Genomic DNA, 18,569 nt, shown 5'->3' on the forward strand with positions numbered 1-18,569 from the left:
TTTCATTGCCGCCGGCTTAATTTCATTAAAATAACTAAGTTGCGATACGTTTGGCCGCTGCGCTGCGGTCAGAAGATACCTTAATGTCACAGGATTCATTCCATTCCTCACATTGGCCGCAGCGCAGCGGCCACTTCGCGCATTGGCCGGCCAGAACCCGAAGTGGCCGGCCAGAACTAGAAGTGGCCAAACTTCGGGTTCTGGCCGTAACATATATAATGAATATTTGCTGTAATAAAGGGCTGGTATGCTGCAAACTTTTTGAGCTTGTAGAAGGAATTGAAGTAATGTAAAAGGGTAGAAAAATGTTACTCTTGCAAAAGAAGAGAAAATCGTGTCAGTATGCCAAGGGACATACAAAGAACAATAAAACTACCAATAGGAGACACATTCAATCCAATCATATTTACCTTTTTTTCAGAATATAAGACGCTTCAGACTATAAGACGTACCTAGGTTTAGGGGAAAAAAATCTGGGAAAATAAAGGGAAAAAAGAAAATTACTAAACCTAGGTGTCTCTGATGCAGGGATGTCTTATGGACATTCTCCCCACCCCAAATCTGTCTCCTAAGCTAAGTTACTCCATCTAATTTACCCTGATCAGCTACACTACACTAACCCCTTGTGCCCCACCAGCTACACTACACTACGTACTACACTACACTAAACTACACTACACACTAGACTAGACTAGATTACACATTACACTGCACTAACGCCTGATGCCCTCCCAACTAAGCTATGCTACACTACAGTAAGCCCCTGCTGCTCTCCCAACTATGCTACACAGCACTAGCACTTCCGCTTTTACCCATCCAGCACCACGCTCCTTGCCCCCTTGCTCCAAGCTTCCTTCGCTACGTTTTCCTCTTCTCCTTCAGCATCTTCTGATATAGCTGTACACTGCGGCCATCCGCTGCAATACAGCTCCGGGTCCGCTGTTCTGCATGGTCTCCGCACATCTAAATTGGTCCAGCTACTGTCACGTCATGCCTGACCCTGGTGTGTGTGCGCCGCTGGTGTTACAGTAGCTGAACCAATAGGGAAGTAGAGAGTGCTGTACAGCAGCAGACAGCCACAGTGCACAGCTATATCAGAAGATGCTGGAGAAGAGGAACACATGTCGAAGCAGAAAGGGAGCAAGGTGGGTAAGGAAGGCAACGCTGCATGCAGTAAGTGCTTCCTTGCGCACTCTGCACAACATTTTATCATTTATTTGGTATACAAGGCGCACACACTTTTCCCCCCCAGTTTTGGGGAAGAAAAAGTGTGTCTTATATTCCAAATAATCATTTTTATTTATAATAATGTTAACATTTCTATATTGCTTTTCTCCTGTTTGGCTCAGCGCTTAAGAGCTGCAGCCACTACAGCTGCGCTCAGTAGCCTATCCAGGAGCGTTAGTGAGTCTTGCCTAAGGATTCCCTAAAGAAGAAGAAGTAAAACAGGATGCACAAACTGCTGACAAAAAGGAACAGTGCAGTCATATAGGAAACTGTATATAAAAGGCTGTCATAATTGTGACAACAATTTAACCACTTGAGGACCTAGGGCTTTCTACCCCTTAAGGACCGGCCACTTTTTTTCCATTCAGACCACTGCAGCTTTCACGGTTTATTGCTCGCTCATACAACCTACCACCTAAATGAATTTTGGCTCCTTTTCTTGTCACTAATAAAGCTTTCTTTTAGTGCTATTTGATTGCTCCTGCGATTTTTACTTTTTATTATATTCAGCAAAAAAGACATGAATTTTGGCAAAAAAATGATTTTTTTAACTTTCTGTGCTGACAGTTTTCAAATAAAGTAAAATTTCTGTATACATGCAGCGCGAAAAATGTGGACAAACATGTTTTTGATAAAAAAAACCCATTCAGTGTATATTTATTGGTTTGGGTAAAAGTTATAGCGTTTACAAACTATGGTGCAAAAAGTGAATTTTCCCATTTTCAAGCATCTCTGACTTTTCTGACCCTCTGTCATGTTTCATGAGGGGCTAGAATTCCAGGATAGTATAAATACCCCCCAAATGACCCCATTTTGGAAAGAAGACATCCCAAAGTATTCACTGAGAGGCATAGTGAGTTCATAGAAGATATTATTTTTTGTCACAAGTAAGCGGAAAATGACACTTTGTGAAAAAAAAAAAAAAAAAAAAAGTTTCCATTTCTTCTAACTTGCGACAAAAAAAAAAATGAAATCTGCCACGGACTCACCATGCCCCTCTCTGAATACCTTGAAGTGTCTACTTTCCAAAATGGGGTCATTTGTGGGGTGTGTTTACTGTCCTGACATTTTGGGGGGTGCTAAATTGTAAGCACCCCTGTAAAGCCTAAAGGTGCTCATTGGACTTTGGACCCCTTAGCGCAGTTAGGCTGCAAAAAAGTGCCACACATGTGGTATTGCCGTACTCAGGAGAAGTAGTATAATGTGTTTTGGGGTGTATTTTTACACATACCCATGCTGGGTGGGAGAAATATCTCTGTAAATGACAATTTGTTAATTTTTTTTACACACAATTGTCCATTTACAGAGATCTTTCTCCCACTCAGCATGGGTATGTGTAAAAATACACCACAAAACACATTATACTACTTCTCCTGAGTACGGCGATACCACATGTGTGGCACTTTTTTGCACCCTAACTGCGCTAAAGGGCCCAAAGTCCAATGAGTACCTTTAGAATTTCACAGGTCATTTTGAGAAATTTCGTTTCAAGACTACTCCTCACGGTTTAGGGCCCCTAAAATGCCAGGGCAGTATAGGAACCCCACAAATGACCCCATTTTAGAAAGAAGACACCCCAAGGTATTCCGTTAGGAGTATGGTGAGTTCATAGAAGATTTTATTTTTTGTCAAAAGTTAGCGGAAAATGACACTTTGTGAAAAAACACAATTAAAATCAATTTCCGCTAACTTTTGACAAAAAAATAAAATCTTCTATGAACTCACCATACTCCTAACGGAATACCTTGGGGTGTCTTCTTTCTAAAATGGGGTCATTTGTGGGGTTCCTATACTGCCCTGGCATTTTAGGGGCCCTAAACCGTGAGGAGTAGTCTTGAAACGAAATTTCTCAAAATGACTTGTGAAATTCTAAAGGTACTCATTGGACTTTGGGCCCTTTAGCGCAGTTAGGGTGCAAAAAAGTGCCACACATGTGGTATCGCCATACTCGGGAGAAGTAGTACAATGTGTTTTGGGGTGTATTTTTACACATACCCATGCTGGGTGGGAGAAATACCTCTGTAAATGGACAATTGTGTGTAAAAAAATCAAAAGATTGTCATTTACAGAGGTATTTCTCCCACCCAGCATGGGTATGTGTAAAAATACACCCCAAAACACATTATACTACTACTCCCGAGTACGGCGATACCACATGTGTGGCACTTTTTTGCACCCTAACTGCACTAAGGGGCCCAAAGTCCAATGAGTACCTTTAGGATTTCACAGGTCATTTTTGTTTCAAGACTACTCCTCACGGTTTAGGGCCCCTAAAATGCCAGGGCAGTATAGGAACCCCACTAATGACCCCATTTTAGAAAGAAGACACCCCAAGGTATTCCGTTAGGAGTATGGTGAGTTCATAGAAGTTTTTATTTTTTTGTCACAAGTTAGCGGAAATTGATTTTAATAGTTTTTTTTCACAAAGTGTCATTTTCCGCTAACTTGTGACAAAAAATAAAATCTTCTATGAACTCACCATACTCCGTACGGAATACCTTTGGGTGTCTTCTTTCTAGAATGGGGTCATTTGTGGGGTTCCTATACTGCCCTGGCATTTTAGGGGCCCTAAACCGTGAGGAGTAGTCTTGAAACCAAATGTCGCAAAATGACCTGTGAAATCCTAAAGGTACTCATTGGACTTTGGGCCCCTTAGTGTACTTAGGGTGTAAAAAAGTGTCACACATGTGGTACCGCCGTACTCAGGAGAAGTAGTATAATGCGTTTTGGGGTGTATTTTTACACATACCCATGCTAAGTGGGAGAAATATCTCTGTAAATGACAATTGTTTGATTTTTTTACACACAATTGTCCATTTACATAGAAATTTCTCCCATCCAGCATGGGTATGTGTAAAAATACACCCCAAAACACATTATACTACTTTTCCTGAGTACAGCGGTACCACATGTGTGACAATTTTTTGCAGCCTAGGTGCGCTAAGGGGCCCAACGTCCTATTCACAGGTCATTTTGAAGCATTTGTTTTCTAGACTACTCCTCGCGGTTTAGGGCCCCTAAAATGCCAGGGCAGTATAGGAACCCCACAAGTGACCCCATTTTAGAAAGAAGACACCCCAAGGTATTCCGTTAGGTGTATGGCGAGTTCATAGAAGATTTTATTTTTTGTCACAAGTTAGTGAAAAATGACACTTTGTGAAAAAAAACCAATAAAAATTAATTTCCGCTAACTTTTGACAAAAAATAAAATCTTCTATGAACTCGTCATACACCTAACAGAATACCTTGGGGTGTCTTTTTTTCTAAAATGGGGTCACTTGTGGGGTTCCTATACCGCCCTGGCATTTTACAGGCCCAAAACCGTGAGTAGTCTGGAAACCAAATGTCTCAAAATGACTGTTCAGGGGTATAAGCATCTGCAAATTTTGATGACAGGTGGTCTATGAGGGGGCGAATTTTGTGGAACCGGTCATAAGCAGGGTGGCCTTTTAGATGACAGGTTGTATTGGGCCTGATCTGATGGATAGGAGTGCTAGGGGGGTGACAGGAGGTGATTGATGGGTGTCTCAGGGGGTGGTTAGAGGGGAAAATAGATGCAATCAATGCACTGGGGAGGTGTTCGGAAGGGGGTCTGAGGGGGATCTGAGGGATTGGCCGAGTGATCAGGAGCCCACACGGGGCAAATTGGGGCCTGATCTGATGGGTAGGTGTGCTAGGGGGTGACAGGAGGTGATTGATGGGTGTCTCAAGGTGTGATTAGAGGGGGGAATAGATGCAAGCAATGCACTGGCGAGGTGATCAGGGCTGGGGTCTGAGGGCATTCTGAGGGTGTGGGCGGGTGATTGAGTGCCCTAGGGGCAGATAGGGGTCTAATCTGATAGGTAGCAGTGACAGGGGGTGATTGATGGGTAATTAGTGGGTGTTTAGGGTAGAGAATAGATGGAAACACTGCGCTTGGGTGGTGATCTGATGTCGGATCTGCGGGCGATGTATTGGTGTGGGTGGGTGATCAGTTTGCCCGCAAGGGGCAGGTTAGGGGCTGATTGATGGGTGGCAGTGACAGCGGGTGATTGATGGGTGGCAGTGACAGGGGGTGATTGATGGGTGGCAGTGACAGGGGGTGATTGATGGGTGATTGATAGGTGATTGACAGGTAATCAGTGGGTTATTACAGGGGAGAACAGATGTAAATATTGCACTGGCGAATTGATAAGGGGGGGTCTGAGGGCAATCTGAGCGTGTAGGCGGGCGATTGGGTGCCCGCAAGGGGCAGATTAGGGTCTGATCTGATGGGTAACAGTGACAGGTGGTGATAGGTGGTGATAGGGGGTGATTGATGGGTAATTAGTGGGTGTTTAGAGGAGAGAATAGATGTAAACGCTGCGCTTGGGTGGTGATCTGATGTCGGATCTGCGGGCGATCTATTGGTGTGGGTGGGTGATCAGATTGCCCGCAAGGGGCAGGTTAGGGGCTGATTGTTGGGTGGCAGTGACAGGGGGTGATTGATGGGTGATAGGTGATTGGCAGGTGATTGACAGGTGATCAGTGGGTTATTACAGGGAAGGACAGATGTAATTAATGCACTGGCGAATTGATAAGGGGGGGGGGGGTCTGAGGGCAATCTGAGCGTGTGGGCGGGTGATTGGGTGCCCGCAAGGGGCAGATTAGGGTCTGATCTGATAGGTAACAGTGACAGGTGGTGATAGGGGGTGATTGATGGGTGATTGATGGGTAATTAGTGGGTGTTTAGAGAAGATAACAGATGTAAACAATACATTTGGGAGGTAATCTGACGGCGGGTTTGCGGGCGATCTAATGGTGTGGGTGGGTGATCAGATTGCCCGCAAGGGGCAGGTTAGGGGCTGATTGATGGGTGGCAGTGACAGGGGGTGACAGGGGGTGATTGATGGGTGATAGGTGATTGGCAGGTGATTGACAGGTGATCAGTGGGTTATTACAGGGAAGAACAGATGTAATTAATGCACTGGTGAATTGATAAGGGGGGGTCAGAGGGCAATCTGAGCGTGTGGGCGGGTGATTGGGTGCCCGCAAGGGGCAGATTAGGGTCTGATCTGATAGGTAAAAGTGACAGGTGGTGATAGGGGGTGATTGATGGGTGATTGATGGGTAAATAGTGGGTGTTTAGAGGAGAGAATAGATGTAAACAATGGATTTGGGAGGTGATCTGATGTCGGATCTGCGGGCGATCTATTGGTGTGGGGGGTGATCAGATTGCCCGCAAGGGGCAGGTTAGGGGCTGGCTGATGGGTGGCAGTGACAGGGGGTGATTGACGGGTGATTGATGGGTGATTGACAGGTGATTGACAGGTGATTGACAGGTGATTGACAGGTGATCAGGGGGATAGATGCATACAGTAAACAGGGGGGGTGGTCTGGGGGGGGGGGTCTGGGGAGAATCTGAGGGGTGGGGGGTGATCAGGAGGGGGCAGGGAGCAGGGTGGGGGATAAAAAAAAAAATAGCGTTGACAGATAGTGACAGGGAGTGATTGATGGGTGATTAGGGGGGTGATTGGGTGCAAACAGGGGTCTGGGGGGTGGGCAGGGGGGGGTCTGATGGGTGCTGTGGGCGATCTGGGGCAGGGGGGGGGGGGAAAATCAGTGTGCTTGGTGCAGACTAGGGTGGCTGCAGCCTGCCCTGGTGGTCCCTCGGACACTGGGACCACCAGGGCAGGAGACAGCCTGTATAATACACTTTGTAAACATTACAAAGTGTATTATACACTTTGTATGCGGCGATCGCGGGGTTAACATCCCGCCGGCGCTTCCGTATAGCCGGCGGGATGTTGCGGCGGGTGAGCGGCGCCAGGCGGAGGCGGAGGATCGCGTCACTGATGACGCGATCGCTCCGCCCATGCCCCTACAAGGACCGCCGCCAATTGTCAATACGGCGGTCCTTGCGGGGTGCACTTCCCGGCCGCCAATTGTACATACGGCGGTCGGGAAGTGGTTAAACATAAAGCAAGTGGCAACTTCTATCTTAATGATGAAATGTAAAAGCAGCATAGCGCTAATTGCACTGTGCGCGCTCTGTGACAAGTGTAACAGTAACATTTCTGTGCGCTGCTTGTATACTGATCACAGTTAAAAACACTAATTTTTGAAATATACTAGAGCTGAAGTAGCACACATTGGGGTTAATTTACTAAGGGCTGTTCATGAAAAGAAAATGAGATTGGTAAAATACTGCGTTCTGTATATTAAACTTTTTTCAAATTCACTAAGCTTTCATCACATGCGTGAAGAGTTTGGTAATTTTCTACATGTGCTGTTCTTTTCAGCTTTGTGAAGTAAAATGCCACCTGTATCCCTTTAGAAGTGCATGCAGCTACTAGAGGTCTCACTTCTGTGTATCAGTATGAAGATCTGCACATCTAAAGGTAAAAAGAAAAGCCTTTTTCAATGTCTCCTATTTCTGCATTGGTAGTTTTTTTTTTTTTTTTTTTAGTTTTTTTTTTTTTAGTTTTTTTTTTGTTTGTTTGTTTTGTGATATCCTGCTGGCCAAGTATTTAATTTTCTTAGACAAATTAAGCAATTATTACTCATGATGAGAGCATGCTGATGATGTCTGTTTTACTGAAATGGGGTAAACCATGACGCATGAATCTAGGAACACAAAACAAATTAAATAATTGTATTCAATGCCAAGCAGCTGCAGTTAAAGCAAATAAAATTTTGGCATGCATTAAAAGGAAAATAAAAAACTTGGGATTCTAGCATAATGCTATGGAATATAGGTCTAGGCACGACATTGCAGGAGGGACATTGCAGTTTTAGAGCAGATGCAGAGGCAAGCAACAAAATTGATCATGGGAATGGAAGACACTTCACAGTAAATATTAAATAAACTGAGCTTATTTAGCCTGGAGATCTCCTTAGAGGTCTAATATGTATAAATACATCAGAGAGCAATATAAAAACTTGCAGAAGAGCTTTTTGTTCCTAGTCTTGTGCAAAGGACCAGGAGACATTACCTGTTTATGGACGAAAACACTTTTTACATCTATTTAGAAAACAGTTCTATACAGTAAGAATAATTAAAAGGGGGCTTTTGTTGCATTGAAGGACATCCATAGATATAATTGTTAGATAATTCCCAGTGGTGTTGATCCAGGGATTTTATCTAATTGCCATCTGGAGATGGGAAGATTTTTTTTTTCTCTTTTAGGGCTAATTGGCCCAAACCTTCTAAAGCTAGGTCCCCCTGGCCAGATGGATCGGGAATCTCCACCAATGAACAATCATTCCCCAATCCATCTGGCCGAATCTTCAAGCGTCATTGGCGCCATCGGAAATGAACATTTACATGATTGTGCAAAAACCCAAAATAGCCATTTAGGATCAGAACAATCCTCCACAATTTAATCCAGCATCGCAGTTGTTCAAAAGAAAACAATCGTCGCACGTGATGTGTGTCATCAAACATTGTTTGATACATTTTTGTAAAACGATATGGCGGGATATCGCTAAAAAATCATTTGTTGCAAAAAACTGTTCTGAAAAACTGCATTGTGGGTCTGGGGTTAGGTAGGGGGTTTTCACCTTCCTCTGGATCAGTTGAGATGTGTGAGAGTCTAGGCCAGTGTTTTTTTTATTGAACTCAATGGATGTGTGTCTTTTTTCAATCCAACTATGTAATGTTTTCAGAAGTATTTGAGCCTCAGGCTCTTCTGGTCTTATTGACCCCCTGCTCAGAGGTTACCAATTTTCCCATTCTTCCCGTCCCTTTTCCCCATTATGATATGTGATGTTAAAAGTAAAATTTGTGATTGTTGAGGGCACCACTTTTGTAGAAGTTTTGAATGATTGTATGGAATATACTATCAGTAATATTTTAAGAAATTACTTTTTTATTGGACAAATTAGTAATGAACATCAATAACATTAATAATTTTATAATTGTACATAGAAGCTATAATATAAATATAGCTATTTTTGTAAGTCTTATGCATTTTAGTATCATCTTGGCTCCAATTGCTAATTTATTTCCTTAATGTTCTTTTTCCATCTGCAATTCTTTGTTGGCACCTACTTTTTCTACACATCTTACATATATTATAATTTAATTATCATGTCCATTGTTGGAGCTAATAGCGAAGAAGGCTTTATGTTTGTACCTTTAAAGTGTCATTACAACACTGCACATTCAAATTTAACGGAAGCAATTTTATTTTCAAAGTGTTATTTTTCTTTTTGAACTTTTATAAATGTTTATGATCTGGACACATCAACTACAGTGTGATTCTCATGCATATTCAAAGATAAGACATCAAGCATTATCTTTTAAGTAGCACAAGTTTTAATACCTTTTTTTAAGTTAAAAAAAACCCTTTCTGTTAACTCATGGAATTATTAGAAGCAGTGGAATAGTCATATTATCTCAGAATGTTTCCCTATTCCCCATGTACATGTACAGTAAATGAGCTGGTAATATTTCTCCTTTTATTTGTATAGGGCTTGTTTTTTGGCTTCTATGTAGACATGATTGGATTACCTAAAGGCCTGTACCCACCACGTGATTTTTACCGTGATTTTTCTGACGACCGGTGATTTTTTGAGCAATGAGCGATCATTTCCACGATTTCGCAACATGGCTACAAGCGCGTGATTACACAATCAACGTTAGGCAACACTTGGCAATAAAGAATGTTACAATGGATCAAATCTTTAAGACCCCCGTCAACTCCCGGGCAAGTACCATGATAGTTTGAACTCTCGTTCACGCCCGTCGTGTGCCGTCATGTTTTCTAATGTGTAGGAAGATGGATGGGGGAACCTCGTTCATCAGGAAGCGTCGCTGTGAGGTTCCCAAGTCCATTCAAAAAGATACTGCGCTGATATATAAAAGGGTGTTTAAACTCTGGTGGTGCGCTGATCTACTTTAATAATAGTCCACAATATTCAAAAATAACTGCGCACTAGTGTCCCAACAAACAGTCCACTTTGCTTCCACAAAGCAAAAAAGACAACACAACAGTCGAACAGTATTCCTCTTCTATAAGGAGGGCAAGCCGATTCCACTTCAGTCAGATAACCACCACCACACCCCAAGCAGTGGCCACTCATTGTTAAAAAATGACCCTCGATTAGATGGCACTGAAGACCCATCTAATCGAGGGTCATTTTTTAATGACCAATCCATTGTCAGGTGAGCTGAGTATTCAGCTTAAAGGAGTCATCAGGGAACATTTAATAAAATAAGTGCTACTTACCGGGGGCTTCCTCCAGCCCCAAGCTCCCAGCATGTCCCTCGCTGCAGCTCTCCCCGCAGCCGTTCGCCGCAGCTCGCTCCAATCACCGCCATGTGGGCCGAAGCAGACTGTGCAGGCTAGTGTTGGGCGAACATCTAGATGTTCGGGTTCGGGCCGAACAGGCCGAACATGGCCGCGATGTTCGGGTGTTCGACCCGAACTCCGAACATAATGGAAGTCAATGGGGACCCGAACTTTTGTGCTTTGTAAAGCCTCCTTACATGCTACATACCCCAAATTTACAGGGTATGTGCACCTTGGGAGTGGGTACAAGAGGAATTTTTTTTTAGCAAAAAGAGGTTATAGTTTTTGAGAAAATCGATTTTAAAGTTTCAAAGGGAAAACTGTCTTTTAAATGCGGGAAATGTCTGTTTTCTTTGCACAGGTAACATGCTTTTTGTCGGCATGCAGTCATAAATGTAATACATATAAGAGGTTCCAGGATAAAGGACCGGTAACGCTAACCCAGCAGCAGCACACGTGATGGAACAGGAGGAGGGTGGCGCAGGAGGAGAAGGCCACGCTTTGTGAGACACAACAACCCAGGCCTTGCATGAGGACAAGAAGCGTGCGGATAGCATGCTTTGTACCGCCATGCAGTCATAAATGTAATAAAGATAAGTGGTTCAATAAACAGGGACCACGCGGCAACGCTAACCCAGCAGCAGCAGACGTGATGGAACAGGAGGAGGCGCAGGAGGAGAAGGCCACGCTTTGTGAGACACAACAACCCAGGCCTTGCATGAGGACAAGAAGCGTGCGGATAGCATGCTTTGTACCGCCATGCAGTCATAAATGTAATAAAGATAAGAGGTTCCATAAACAGGGACCGGCAACGCTAACCCAGCAGCAGCAGCAGCACACGTGATGGAACAGGAGCAGGCGCAGGAGGAGAAGGCCACGCTTTGTGAGACACAACAACCCAGGCCTTGCATGAGGTACCGCCATGCAGTCATAAATGTAATAAAGATAAGTGGTTCAATAAACAGGGACCACGCGGCAACGCTAACCCAGCAGCAGCAGACGTGATGGAACAGGAGGAGGCGCAGGAGGAGAAGGCCATGCTTTGTGAGACACAACAACCCAGGCCTTGCATGAGGTACCGCCATGCAGTCATAAATGTAATAAAGATAAGTGGTTCAATAAACAGGGACCACGCGGCAACGCTAACCCAGCAGCAGCAGACGTGATGGAACAGGAGGAGGCGCAGGAGGAGAAGGCCACGCTTTGTGAGACACAACAACCCAGGCCTTGCATGAGGACAAGAAGGGTGCGGATAGCATGCTTTGTACCGCCATGCAGTCATAAATGTAATAAAGATAAGTGGTTCAATAAACAGGGACCACGCGGCAACGCTAACCCAGCAGCAGCAGACGTGATGGAACAGGAGGAGGCGCAGGAGGAGAAGGCCACGCTTTGTGAGACACAACAACCCAGGCCTTGCATGAGGACAAGAAGCGTGCGGATAGCATGCTTTGTACCGCCATGCAGTCATAAATGTAATAAAGATAAGTGGTTCAATAAACAGGGACCACGCGGCAACGCTAACCCAGCAGCAGCAGACGTGATGGAACAGGAGGAGGCGCAGGAGGAGAAGGCCACGCTTTGTGAGACACAACAACCCAGGCCTTGCATGAGGACAAGAAGCGTGCGGATAGCATGCTTTGTACCGCCATGCAGTCATAAATGTAATAAAGATAAGTGGTTCAATAAACAGGGACCGGCAACGCTAACCCAGCAGCAGCAGCAGCACACGTGATGGAACAGGAGCAGGCGCAGGAGGAGAAGGCCATGCTTTTTGAGACACAACAACCCAGGCCTTGCATGAGGACAAAAAGCGTGCGGATATAGCAGCAATGCTTTTTGCCGCCATGCAGTCATAAATGTAATACAGATGAGAGGTTCAATAAACAGGGACCGGTAACGCTACACCATCCCAGATGTTCATTGGTCATGTTACTTGGTTGGGGTCCTGGAGTGTTGCGTAGTCGTTTCCAATCCAGGATTGATTCATTTTAATTTGAGTCAGACGGTCTGCATTTTCTGTGGAGAGGCGGATACGCCGATCTGTGACGATGCCTCCGGCAGCACTGAAACAGCGTTCCGACATAACGCTGGCTGCCGGGCAAGCCAGCACCTCTATTGCGTACATTGCCAGTTCGTGCCAGGTGTCTAGCTTCGATACCCAATAGTTGAAGGGTGCAGATGGATTGTTCGACACAGCTACGTCATCTGACATGTAGTCCTTGACCATCTTCTCCAGGCGATCGGTGTTGGAGGTGGATCTGCACGCTTCCTGTTCAGTGGGCTGCTGCTGCATGGGTGTCAGAAAATTTTCCCACTCCAAGGACACTGCCGATACCATTCCCTTTTGGGCACTAGCTGCGGCTTGCGTTGTTTGCTGCCCTCCTGGTCGTCCTGGGTTTGCGGAAGTCAGTCTGTCGGCGTACAACTGGCTAGAGGAGGGGGAGGATGTCAATCTCCTCTCTAAAGTCTCTACAAGGGCCTGCTGGTATTCTTCCATTTTGACCTGTCTGACTCTTTCTTCAAGCAGTTTTGGAACATTGTGTTTGTACCGTGGATCCAGAAGGGTATAAACCCAGTAATTGGTGTTGTCCAGAATGCGCACAATGCGTGGGTCGCGTTCAATGCAGTCTAGCATGAATTGAGCCATGTGTGCAAGAGTCCTACCAGAATCCTCATCATCCTCTTGTGAGCGTTGTGATAGTTGTTGTGATGCATCATAGTCGTCACCTTCCTCCTGGTCTGCTTCTGCTGACCATTCGCGCTGAATTGTGGAAGTCCAACGTGCACCGCTCTGGCCCTCGTCAGTGGTGGCATGAAATTCCTGCTCCAACTCCAGCTGTTCCTCCTCCTCTTCTTCGTCATAGCTGCTGGGGCCAGCGTTCCCTGAGGCGGATGGCCTGATGTTGGTACCATCACGCTGATCGTTTTCTCCTTCAGATTCCCCCAGTTGCATCATGACAGCTGTTTCCTTGATTTTCAACATTGACCTCTTCAGTAAACACAGCAGTGGTATGGTAATGCTGACTGAAGAGTTGTCACTGCTCACAAGCAACGTGGATTGCTCAAAATTTTGGAGGACTTGGCAGAGGTCCAACATGTTGGCCCAATCGGATCCACAGAAGCTTGGCAGCTGTCCGGATGCGCCTCGGTACTGCGCCATCATGTACTGGACCACTGCACTCTTCTGCTCACAAAAGCGTGCTAGCATGTGCAGCGTAGAATTCCAGCGCGTAGGGACATCACACAGCAAGCGATGGTGGGGGAGATTGAAGCGCTCCTGCATCTTGGCGAGTGCCCCCGAAGCAGTACTGGAATTTCTACAATGTTTGGCCACTCGACGCACCTTCAACAGAAGATCGGCCACACCTGGGTATGTCCTCAGGAACCGCTGAACTACTAGGTTCATCACGTGCGCCAGGCAAGGGATGTGTGTCAGCTTAGCCAACCTTAAAGCGCGAATGAGATTACTCCCATTATCACACACAACCATGCCCGGTTTCAAGTCCAGCGGTGCCAGCCACAAATCCGTCTGTTCCTTTATTCCCTTCCAAATTTCCTCCCCTGTGTGCTGCTTATCCCCAAGGCAGATCAGCTTCAGCAACGCTTGCTGACGCATGCCAACAGCTGTGCTGCACTGCTTCCACGATCCTACTGCTGCTGGGTTAGCGTTTCCGGATGAGGTACAGCTTTGAGATGCATTGGAGGAGAAGGAGTCAGAGAGGTAGGTGCTGCTGTTGTTATCCAGTGGGAGGGACGGCGGTGCAGCTGTTTGCGGCGTGGGCAACACCCGCGCCGTAGCAGGTGAGGAATCGCTGCCAGGCTCCACAAGGTTCACCCAGTGCGCGGTAAGGGAGATGTATCGACCCTGGCCGAACGCACTCGTCCAAGTGTCAGTGGTGAGGTGAACCTTGCAGGCAACGGCATTCTTCAAGCTTCGGGTTATTTTGCTGACCACGTGCTCATGCAACTCAGGCACTGCAGAGCGCGCAAAGTGGTAGCGGCTGGGAACCACGTAACGTGGGATGGCCACTGACATCATGCCCTTGAAGCTGTTTGTCTCCACCACTCGATATGGCAGCATTTCGCAGGCCAGAAGCTTGGCTATGCTGGCTGTTACTGCCACGGCCCGGGGGTCATTTGCTGGCAATTTCCTCTTGCGCTCAAACATCTCTGACACAGACAACTGAACCGTAGCGCTGCACACGGAAGGGCTGTTGGTTGTTGTGTTTGATGAACACTGGGAGACCTCAAGAGCACTACTCCGGAAAGTGACAGTGTCAGCGTCGTCTGATGTTTGTGAATGTTGTGAACCACGCAATGGCTGGGCTACTGCTGCTGCTGAGGCGGGTCTGGTGGTGAGTCTGGTGAACCCAAGGGAGGCAGTGTTGCTGGTACCCTGTCCTGCCGCGTTTGCCCACAGAGTGGGATGTTTGGATAGCATGTGGCGGCTCATGCTGGTGGTGGAGAGGTTGTTAATACTTTTCCCCCTGCTCGGGCGAGTCTTGCACACCTTGCAAATCACCATGGTAACATCCTCAGTGCAGTCTTCAAAGAAAGCCCAGACTTTGGAGCACCTGCCTCCTTGCTGGCGATTTCTGTTTCCTCCTCTTTTGCCTCTCACTCTAACTTCCACGCTTGTGGTGCCTGAAATTGCGCGCCGCCTACCTTGTGGCACAAGGCGAACTCGTGCAGCAGTGGGTTCTTCAACAGACTCATCTGTGCTGCTGCTACGACAGCGATGTTCTCGTTCACAAATAAAATCTGGGTCTCTGTCCACATTGTCCATACCCTCCTCTTCCATCTCCTCAAACTCGTCATATGTCATTGTGGGGGGCCGCCGCCGTGGAGTAGAGCTCCCCAGAACAACCTCTGCGCAGCTCACTCCAACGTCGTCTTCCAGATCTTGTCGGCCGACCTCCTGCAATTGCAACCCCTCCTGCCCAACTTGCTCTGGGATTTGGGTTTCCGAGTCCTCCTCGGACTCGCCTTGTATTTCAGTGCGCGGTGCATTTCCCACAGTTAATGGTTGTGAATCCGGGCACAACATTTCTGGCTGTTCCTCCATTGACCTTTCATAGGTGGAAGTTTGTTGGGCTGGGAATAGCTCCTGCGAATACCCCATTGTGTCCTGAGGTAATTCATAGGACTGGTTATCTGGCAGTTGTGTGCGTGGTGTCGCTGCCGGTTGTGTCAGCTTTGTGCCCACTGGCTCCTTGTAACTGGCTGAGGACTCGGACCTCGTGCGTGATGTGCTGGTGCTGCTTAACCCACTGCTGGACGCTTGAGAGGTCATCCAAGTAATTATCTGGTCCTGTTCTTTTGGATTTGTGAGGGTTGTTGTCCTGGACAACATGGGCGGTATTGAGTGGGTTTTCTTGGGTGCTCCCCTGTGGCCTGTACGTGAACCGTCAGGGGAAACACCTCTTCCCTTGCCCCTTCCTCTTTCACCGGATTTCTTCCTCATTTCACTTATCCTTACAGTACACGCTGACTGGCAGCAGTACAGTGGCAGTACAGAAATGCTATACAGTACCACTATTCCCAGCAGCGACACAGAGCACAATGCTATACAGTGGCGGGTGAGCGGTGTACTACTGTTCCCAGGCCCAGCAGACACAGAGTGGAAGTAAACACAATGCTATATAGTCTGGCTGAGCGGTGTACACAGAGTGGCAGTACACACAATGCTATATAGTCTGGCTAAGCCGTGTACACAGAGTGTCAGAAAACACAATGCTATATATAGCGTGGCTGAGCGAGGTGCACAGTGGCAGTACACACAATGCTATATTAGTCAGGCTAAGCCGTGTACACAGAGTGTCAGAAAGCACAATGCTATATATAGCGTGGCTGAGCGAGGTGCACAGTGGCAGTACACACAATGCTATATAGTCAGGCTAAGCCGTGTACACAGAGTGTCAGAAAACACAATGCTATATATAGCGTGGCTGAGCGAGGTGCACAGTGGCAGTACACACAATGCTTTATAGTCAGGCTGAGCCGTGTACACAGAGTGTCAGTAAACAATGGTATATAGTCTGGCTGAGCGGTGTACACAGAGTGTCAGTAAACAACGGTATATAGTCTGGCTGAGCGGTGTACACAGAGTGGCAGTAAACACAATGCTATATATAGCGTGGCTGAGCGAGGTGCACAGTGGCAGTACACACAATGCTATATAGCCAGGCTAAGCCGTGTACACAGAGTGTCAGAAAACACAATGCTATATATAGCGTGGCTGAGCGAGGTGCACAGTGGCAGTACACACAATGCTTTATAGTCAGGCTGAGCCGTGTACACAGAGTGTCAGTAAACAATGGTATATAGTCTGGCTGAGCGGTGTACACAGAGTGTCAGTAAACAACTTTATATAGTCTGGCTGAGCGGTGTACACAGAGTGGCAGTAAACACAATGCTATATATAGCGTGGCTGAGCGAGGTGCACAGTGGCAGAACACACAATGCTATAGAGCCAGGCTAAGCCGTGTACACAGAGTGTCAGAAAACACAATGCTATATATAGCGTGGCTGAGCGAGGTGCACAGTGGCAGTACACACAATGCTATATTAGTCAGGCTAAGCCGTGTACACAGAGTGTCAGAAAACACAATGCTATATATAGCGTGGCTGAGCGAGGTGCACAGTGGCAGTACACACAATGCTATATATAGCGTGGCTGAGCGAGGTGCACAGTGGCAGTACACACAATGCTATATTAGTCAGGCTAAGCCGTGTACACAGAGTGTCAGAAAACACAATGCTATATATATAGCGTGGCTGAGCGAGGTGCACAGTGGCAGTACACACAATGCTATATATAGCGTGGCTGAGCGAGGTGCACAGTGGCAGTACACACAATGCTATATATAGCGTGGCTGAGCGAGGTGCACAGTGGCAGTACACACAATGCTATATTAGTCAGGCTAAGCCGTGTACACAGAGTGTCAGAAAACACAATGCTATATATATAGCGTGGCTGAGCGAGGTGCACAGTGGCAGTACACACAATGCTATATATAGCGTGGCTGAGCGAGGTGCACAGTGGCAGTACACACAATGCTATATATAGCGTGGCTGAGCGAGGTGCACAGTGGCAGTACACACAATGCTATATATAGCGTGGCTGAGCGAGGTGCACAGTGGCAGTACACACAATGCTATATTAGTCAGGCTAAGCCGTGTACACAGAGTGTCAGAAAACACAATGCTATATATATAGCGTGGCTGAGCGAGGTGCACAGTGGCAGTACACACAATGCTATATTAGTCAGGCTAAGCCGTGTACACAGAGTGTCAGAAAACACAATGCTATATATATAGCGTGGCTGAGCGAGGTACACAGTGGCAGTAAACAATGCTATATATAGTGTGGCTGAGCGAGCGGTGTACTACTGTTCCCAGCAGCGACACACAATGACTGGGGGGGACCCTGGCTTGCGTGGCTGGAGAGCGAACTACCCTGCCTGCCTACCCAAAGCTAAACCCACAGACAAATGGCGGAGATATGACGTGGTTCGGGTATTTATTTACCCGAACCACGTGACCGTTCGGCCAATCAGAGCGCGTTCGGGCCCGAACCACGTGACCCGTTCGGCCAATCACAGCGCTAGCCGAACGTTCGGGGAACGTTCGGCCATGCGCTCTTAGTTCGGCCATGTGGCCGAACGGTTTGGCCGAGCACCGTCAGGTGTTCGGCCGAACTCGAACATCACCCGAACAGGGTAATGTTCTGCAGAACCCGAACAGTGGCGAACACTGTTCGCCCAACACTAGTGCAGGCGCAGAACTGCTGCGCCTGCGCAGTCCGCTCCGGCCCACGTGGCAGTGATTGACAGCGCCGCTCGCGCAGGCGCAGTAGAGGCCGACTTGGAGGTCGCCCTGACGTCATCGCCGGGGACCGGGAGCGAGCTGCGGCAAACGGCTGTGGGGAGAGCTGCGGCGAGGGACATGCTGGGAGATTGGGGCTGGAGGAAGCCCCCGGTAAGTAGCACTTATTTTATTAAATGTTCCCTGATGACTCCTTTAAAGGACTTACGAGGCAAAAAATGTAAAAGAATTAAATACCGATAGAATTTTATCATCCTT

This window comes from Hyperolius riggenbachi, chromosome 5 (genome assembly GCF_040937935.1).
Source record: "Hyperolius riggenbachi isolate aHypRig1 chromosome 5, aHypRig1.pri, whole genome shotgun sequence".
NCBI lineage: Eukaryota > Metazoa > Chordata > Amphibia > Anura > Hyperoliidae > Hyperolius > Hyperolius riggenbachi.